Below are 8,300 nucleotides of genomic sequence, written 5' to 3' on the forward strand. Positions count from 1 at the left end.
AGTTTCAGTTCTCAGGTTACTGTCACAAGCTTAAAGCGACCGAAAGAACAAGACAACAAAAAATAAAGAAAGATACGTAGAGGGAAGCAAACGCGTTTTCCGTAATGTGCAGAGCTCATCCTTTGTTCAACACTTACGCAAGGATAGCTTCTGAAGATTTAATCATTTGTTTGATGCTTCAAGGACTAAGACGTTTCGTGCGCTTGTCTGAAACAATGAAAATTAGAAAAACATCGGACTATAAATGGCGCGGTGCGAACAGTTGGGCCACATGTTGAAAATGAAGATATGGATCTCTTAGCTGGAGAGCCCCTTTTGATGAAAGTATCGCACTAAACATTCGCATATATATATTTTTTTCAATTCACTTTAAACTACCCAAGGGGACTTCAAACAACAGTGCGTTGGCCTCACCTGAGTAGCTATCCGATTTCCTTGAAAACTTGGCTCAGGTTATTTGGGACGCTTCACAAACTTTCACGTTTTCAATCAACATGGCCGGTGTACGCGCTGTCACGAGCAAGCGCTTTCTGTTTGATGGCTTCAACTGCTGTGCTATCTGCAGCACGTAGAGTTGCCGTACAGTTGCGCAAGAGAGAACTGATAGAGTTTCCTTGTGTATCATTCCTCGCCAGATGGGCAGATTCCACACAGGCGTAGTCTACCGCCTATGGCACGTGTCGCTTGAACCTTCATTCAACAGCTGTGCCCGTTATGCCCGGAAAACACAAGTGAAAAACAGCGTATGCGTCTGTCATTGAGACAATACTAGAGAGCTGCGAGTATCTCTTCTGGACATGGAATGAAACAGAATCGGTTTTGCTTCCAAAGGCCTTCCGCAGTCAGCCTTCGAATGACCTTGATCGAACCCAGTTTATACATATATATCCAGTTGTCGAACCGAAAGGTGCGTGGCCAACAGCCCTCAAGGGCACATTACTTTTGCGTCCAGAAATATTCCCGTTTCTTAATAAAATATGCTGTTCTCGTTATGTATTCGTCCATTACGTCACTGTAGCATCACTCCTGTCTATAACGCTTCAGCCATACTGTCAACCTCCTATGCAGTGGCAATCAACCAATACGTTTATCAAACGTTCTATCATTTTGGATGCATTCCGTTCGAGTTCATTACCCACCACAGTTGGTTGGTGGCTGGATTTTTTCTTGTGGTGACTGAGGGAGGTCGCGAGCTCGACTTCCGGCCACGCTAGCCACATCTAGTGGCGGTGGAGTGCCAAAACATACTCGTGTACCATGCTTGGGGTGCACGTTAGAGGACCGTGGACTCCGTAATTTCAGCGGGTGCCCATTAGTCGCGCCAGTGCAATCTCGAAGGCCACGAGATGGTCCCAGGTTGTCGAACTTCATTCTCAGCTCTCCATTATAGCCTCTAGCACAGCTCTTGTCTTGCATTTGGCGCGTTTAGCCCAATAAATGAAACTAGAGCTACTAGAGCAATACACTAAAGTTCGCCGGGAAGTAAGCTTCAATGCATTTTTTGACGATGGCTATTTTTTACTCTGAATGAGCTTGTTAACCTAGCTCTACAGCTACTTTTGATTTACTGCAGGAAATACTCCGTTTCTATTGCCGGAAACTTAACAAATGACATGACAATAGAACGACCATTGAAGAAAAAGCCAAGAAAGATTTGTGCCTTCATCGAGTGTCATGTACGTGATAGTATACCTTTATGTTATCATCCCTTAGTCTTCGGCAATTTGCAGTTGATTGAGAATCCTACAACCCCAGTTGTCGCCAACATCTCCAATTGTACATCAAAATATCCAATGCAATCAAAGGGTAGACGCACTACAATACACCCCATAGATAAAATTAAGTTTAACGTCGACATCCCTTCTTGGCACCGCGTCTCCGTTTGCTGAAACTTTGGCATATTGACTACTATTACTGCACTATCACGCTCAATATGAGTTGCAACTCAAGAATTCGCTTTATTTTCTTTTTTTCTCTTTTTGTTTGTGTAGGCGCTGCCATGCTTGTATACAGTAACAGTATGGCGGCATGGCAGCGCCTCCACACAAAAGAAAAATTGCTGGACACCTTTCTGATTACTGGTAGCACGCTGTATATATATATATATATATATATATATATATATATATATATATAAAGATGTGCCACTTGTCATTTTTATTATTGAAAGAACTGACGGGTGTATGCCCATGCTGCAACTCATATTGAGCGCGATAGTACGTTCGGAGCATGAATATTCAACAGCACAAATGTGTTGTGGTCATTGACACTGGCTCGTTAAATGAGAACAAACATGGCGCACATAAATATCGCTGCACAAGGCTATCCGTAATGAAGCGAGTACATGGTAACGTGGTTAAGACACTGCAAAAAAGAAAAAAAAAGAGTCATAAATGCTCAAAAATTATGTAAGTGCTTAAATGAAAAATAACTAGCCAGCGCGAGCACCATTCGCGGCGCTTGCAGCAGCGTGATTTCTTCAAGAGTACTGCCACAACAAAATATTGCCTTAGTAGCTCACACGTGAGGAAAATTACGATTGTTAGCTGTCGGAAAACGGTCTGTGTGCCTGTTGATTCCGAACGATGCGCACGGCGTGAGGTAGCGATGGCTAATCTTGACCAAACCAGGCAGCGTGCCAAACGCATAATGATAACAACTTGTAGCTCAAGTTGGTGAACCAGAGAACATGACGGGCTAAGTTTTTACCTCAGCGAGCAAAAGGGCGCGTCGGAAATGGTGCTTTGCGACAGACGCAGGGGCACAAAAAGAAAACGAAAAGAAAGTATGACGTCGACGTATGGATGGAAAGTAAGGAGATTTCTTTGGCCAGATGGCTACACCAAGGTACCCTGGTTAAAAGAAGGGCTTTTTCCTTTTCACCAAGATGAACTTTTAAGGAGAAACGACAACGCACAGTTGTTTCGGTGTTTAGAACAGTTTCTACGATTAAAGGTAGGTATTGCGTGTGATTTGAAATTTGCATGTGCACAAACATGATAATGTGCGCCGTATTTAACTGGAACAACGATAAGTGTTACGCACGCTACTCTCGTAGATAACAAGGATTGACACGGGAAGTGAGATGTGCGCTTAACTACATCTTTATAAAAACACAAACTACACGAAAACACCAACTGAAATATCGATACGCTGTCACGTTGACACGGATGGAGAAGTTACTTCTGCGTACTCGGGCTTCACGACACTCACAAACAACACAGTCAGGGTGCGTGACCTTGAGACGGTGCGAGGAAAAAGTTCAACAAAAACAAATAAATATTCGCAGGCGCATACGGACCGTTCTTGGTAGGAGTCGATACCGAAGGAGGAGGAGTATTGGCTGGGCGTCTTTACAAGAGCTCGGTATGCAACCGCACTGCGTTCACGTGAGGCGATTCTTGCTCGCCGGACTGTACACGCGCGCCGGGCTCGACCAAGGGATGGACGGTTCGAACCTGAACAAAAGTGAGGGGAGCGGGAGCTTTTTCAACGCCTTCGCGCGTCTACTCGCGCTGGCCGGACGACCAATCCGACGCGAGAGAAGAGCGTCCTGCGGAAACAGAGGAAAGAAGGAGGAAATAAAGATAAAATGCGAGCCCCCCCCTGGCTTCAGAGAGGATGAGGTGCTGCGGCTGCCGCCTTTCTTTCTCGTGCCTGCCATTCGTGGTTTTACTAGTTTTGTTTTGCTCGTATCTTTCGACTCGCCGCAGTCAGAACACACATTACGCGTCTCCGTGAAAGTGCCGCCACGGGGACCTTGATGCAGCCAGTGGCGGTTGGGACACGGAGCGAGCGAGAGAAGCAGAAAGAGCGCAGAGACGTCATGGGCCGGTATGGAAACTCGGAGGCAAGAGTAAAAAAAATAAAGCAACGAAAAGAAAGAGACGGCTGCGGTTAGAGAGTGATTTCCGATGGGCGGCTGCGTGTGACACTGGTTTCTCGAGGTCTTCGGTGCCTTCAAAACAGACACACGCGCTCAAGATGAGCGTTCCGGAGACAATACGCGCATCGCTTGTTTTATTTACTTGGCGTCTCTCGAAGTGTTAGCACCAGGTGGCCTACATAAACAACCTATCGTTGCTCTTTCCGCTTGCAGAAAAGAGACAGAGAACACAAGGCATAATTCAACGGGTTCCGGTTTCACTTCGGAGGACAAAGGAGGATAGTTCGATTCCATCAACGATAACCGCGTGGTGAAAGGCCGGATGCAAACGGCGTACTCGCAAAAATCCTTGACGCTTCCGCGTCTACATCCATTTCTGGCTGCGGGGTTAAAAGACGTTAAAAGCAAACCCATTCTTGACAGCAATCTTTTTTTTAGAAAAAAGGCTAAGAACCTATGTGCTGGAAGACTGCAAGGCAGTTTTTCAATTATTCTGTGTTCCTTTTTAGCGGCTGTTAGGAGCGCAGAAAAGACGCGGACGTCAATTAAAGATAAGCTGCTTGTTCCTCAAACTCGTATAAAATCCACTAATCATTTTTGCGTATCAAATTACTTCAACGTTAAGCTTTAGTTTTTAAGAATTGTCTTTTATTTCTTAAGTTAATTTTTACATGTCTTTGAACTAAGTCTCTAGTACCGAACGACCATCATTCCAAAGAGATTGGAGACATCATCAGAGGTCATCAGCCTATCTCACTTTATTGAGGGCAAAGTGTTGGGAGATAAAGATTTCAAGGTTTTGAGCCGAGATAAGACACCATGTCATCCACCACATAATTCATAATTTTAGCCGAAAAAGTGGTCAAATGTGGTTGAACAAGAAGCCATGGCCGGAGCAGTTGTTTCGACAACGGATCTTGTCTTCGGCAGAGCAGTATTTCAGTATTTCATTCTTATGGCAACAATTACTGAGTCGAGCCTTTCCTGAGGCCGCTGCACTGGCGACATTTTCTGTGGTTATATTCTCCCCTTCGTCTATCCAGCGTAAACACTTAGGATAGGTTTGGTGAGCTTATTTGCATTTCCCTTTATAACGTGTTTCTCTTTCTCTCTGAACAAACAAATTTATGTATATAGCAAGAACAGAATTCTGATATTTGTATCATTCCTCTTTATTCATATGGTTTAATTTGACTGTATATAGCGTGCAAGCAGGAATGGTCATTTTTTTGATCGTTCGCGTTTTTAGTCTCACAATCATTCCTCTCTCTTTCTTGGAATAACATGGGATGGAATAATCACGGCCCTGATTTGACTGATTTTAATTTTCTATGAAATACACATATATCGTTTCTAGTATGACTGCCTTTTTTGAGACGAGGGTGGTATCCAAAAGCTTTCATGCACTCACAGTTAGGTCAAGGCTAAAAAGCTCTCGACGAGAGAACAATAGATCCCGAGCACTCCACTACAAAGTCTCTCCTAGCCCACTGCGCAGCATAGGAAAGTGGCGTTAAACTAAATCTATAACAGCGGTTTCCCATTTAGGTAACTAAACCAAAGTAAATTTCAATTTGTCTACGTACGATTTTGATAAAACCTCCCCAGTGACATAAGGAGACTACAGAAGGCAGTTTGAGGATTCCTGCGCTGGCAGGAACATGTCTGAATGTGCGTACTTTCTGTAATTGCGCTACGTATACTGTGGGCTTATAGGAATGGTATTCACTGTTGGCGCACCGAAATACTGACACGCGCAGCAGCTGTCACACAATTCTAACAATAAGAAGGCCTCACTGATTCAGGCGTGCATTTATCCTGTAGATGATGGAGGCTGATGATTGTGTTGCAGCGAACAAAATGATTTCGAGGAAATCCTCAGGCATGCTACAATGGCAGTGCAGTCAGGGTAGTGATAGATAATCCAAACCTAGAGTTCCCTCTTTTTCTTTAACGTTGACGTATCTGTGCTCAGTAAACTTGTCATCGCATCACCATGCATTATGACCGATGTGAAATATTCACCCATTGTAAATTTCTGTGCCTCGGGAATAGGGCTTTAAGCGGTAAAAATATTTTTTTATAGCCACGAAAATGTATAATAATCTTTTAAGTTGGGATGATATGTACTAATGGCACTATGAAATAATATATCTTGTAGAAGTACTTTTTTGGCTTTCACGCCAGATCTGCGACGGCTTTGAAGCATCAAATCGCCAACGACAATTTTTTTCTACATAGCAGCTGTAATCAGCGTATTCGGCTTGATGCTAAGTACTTATATCGTAATTATCGTCATTGGAAATCGAAGTCCACTACGCGACGAAGGCGTCTCCCTGAAATCTGGAAAATACTCCTGTCCTGCGTCAGATGACAAAGCACGCTTATTTCACATTTACTTCCTAATCAATAGATCAAATTCTTTGCCTTCCTCGGTTGCATTTCGCACGTACTTACATAGATATATCTTATGATTATTCATCAATTTATAAATGAACCACGAAGTTAGCAGTCGATAATTTGGGTTGTTGGCGCATCAAACAGCCGACATATACTCTGCAAGATAAGGAAAATAAAAAACAACAACAATGTAAAAAGAAGCTACGCTTCTGTATCAGTAAACGCGTGTGAGGCTTTCCCCGCCGTTTCTGCCACTAAGCTCTGTCTAGGAAGACTGCAATATCAACGTTATCTTCCGCGTGCTGATTGCTGCGTCTTTGAAGGCAAACAGGAAAGGCTCGTTGGGTTTCCCTGCTCTGTTATGCTGACCACTCAGTCAGAGCATTGGCTATCGACCACATTCAGTCAGATCGCTTGATGTACGACAGCGCAAAGAGAGTTTTTCGTGCTTAGGGAAACCATGTCCTAATTTTATTCGCTGCAAGTTCGAATCAAAGCACTAAAGTACGCTTGACTTTCGTCTCAGTTCAGGCAAGATGTGAAGTCAAACCAGTGGCACATATCAGGTGTGGTGGTCAATGGTAATGCAGAAAGCAGCTGATAATTCAAAATGTAAATTAGATTCTGGAGATTTACGTGCCGAAACCACAATATGCTTATGAGACACGCTGTTGTGGGAGACTCCGCTAATTTTGATCACCAGGGAATGTTTAACGTGCACCCAATGCACAACACTCGGGCGTTTTTGCATTTCACCCTCATCGACATGCGGCCTCGTGCTTAGCAGCGCAACGTCATATCCGCTAGGCCAGCAGGGCGGGTCGTAGTGATAATTCAGGGTAATTCATAGATAGGTAAGAAAACTGTTGGAGCTTTTTCTAACTGAATAAGCTGATAGCAAAAAAAAAAAGAAAAACAAAGGCGGCACGTCAATAAGCCGATTCACGGGCATCAACTTTCTTGCTTCCCGCAATCGACTCAAATTTAAGGCTTCAGGCTATCAGGAGCGTGTTCGATTGACACGCCTGAAGAGAGGACACATGTCCTTTAAAGGAAGCTCAGAGGAAGACAAGCTGCAGGTGGAAACAGATCGCTAAACTCTCGTGCCTGTGTCGCAACAGTTCAGTCATCTTTCAACGTGCTCGGCAAGTAAAGGCCTCGTATCGAAGCCGGCAAATAGGCTCATTGAGGTGATAGTGTAGGGTCTGCTGCAGACACAATGTTGTACTCAAGAATTTCTCGCAGTGCCAAAATTACCTGTGTTCGTTGCGCGGCCCGTATCTGCAGACGGCTGGCTAAGGCACTATCGTACGACGCCGACTTCTTGCTCGGAGGCTGGCGCCGTCGCAAATATACCGACTCCTGTCGTCGAGAGGGACGTCCGACTGGTGGTTGTGGCGCAGGTGGTGGGATGGCCAGCGAGGAGGCGGACGAAAGGGAGAAAGGCTCGGTGCCAGACGATGGTCGCTTTTCTTCTATGACATAACCGAGGTAAAACACGCTCCAGGGGAGGACGAAACAGCCGGCGCTTGCTCGGCGACGTCTTTCGGTCGCGTCCGGTTGTCAGGCTGAGATAGCTTCAAGAAGAGACCATTCTTCAGTGGCTGCCAGCGCTGGTTCTTGCAGCTGGCATGGGTGGTTCTGTGGAGAAGCCAGGAACGAATAAGAGGCACCAGAATCAGTAATGGTTGCTTATCGAAAGGATTAAAACCCTGCTTGTGAGACCAGGGGCGAGCGTGAAGCTGAGACGAAATGCTTGACAAAAGAACAAATAATAAAAAAAAAAACACATCAGGCTGAGAGGGCGAAGGAGGCTTGTCCGAGTGTCCTCGTTCGTGCAAAGAAGCCGCCCCGGAATAAATGTAATGGGGTGCAGCACAGCAGCAAAAGTGAGATCGCTGTTTAGTATTCCACGTCTGGCGTCAGCGACGTTTCGTGGCATCGAACCCGAAAAAGACGTGCCGCTGCGTTCCCTCTGGGTACGGCGTGGCCTTCAACCCTCACACGAAATGTC

General features: G+C 45.0%; 1 protein-coding gene across 20 annotated transcripts in view; it reads right to left on the reverse strand.

The window, feature by feature from the left end:
* LOC119442452 (CD109 antigen) overlaps positions 1-7,656 on the reverse strand; it is a 61,521-nt gene extending 53,865 nt beyond the window's left edge. For 8 of the 20 annotated variants that reach the window (XM_049662168.1, XM_049662174.1, XM_049662171.1 and 5 more), the window contains exon 1: positions 3,302-3,479. The gene's annotated coding sequence lies outside the window, so the exon portion shown is untranslated. Of the gene's footprint in view, positions 1-414; positions 438-3,301; positions 3,480-7,543 lie in introns of those variants that run through there. The other 12 variants (XM_049662153.1, XM_049662155.1, XM_049662154.1 and 9 more) reach the window with 5 other exon arrangements.
* Between the last annotated feature and the right edge of the window lie 644 nt (positions 7,657-8,300).

The sequence above is a fragment of the Dermacentor silvarum genome, chromosome 2 (genome assembly GCF_013339745.2).
Source record: "Dermacentor silvarum isolate Dsil-2018 chromosome 2, BIME_Dsil_1.4, whole genome shotgun sequence".
In the NCBI taxonomy this organism is placed as follows: domain Eukaryota; kingdom Metazoa; phylum Arthropoda; class Arachnida; order Ixodida; family Ixodidae; genus Dermacentor; species Dermacentor silvarum.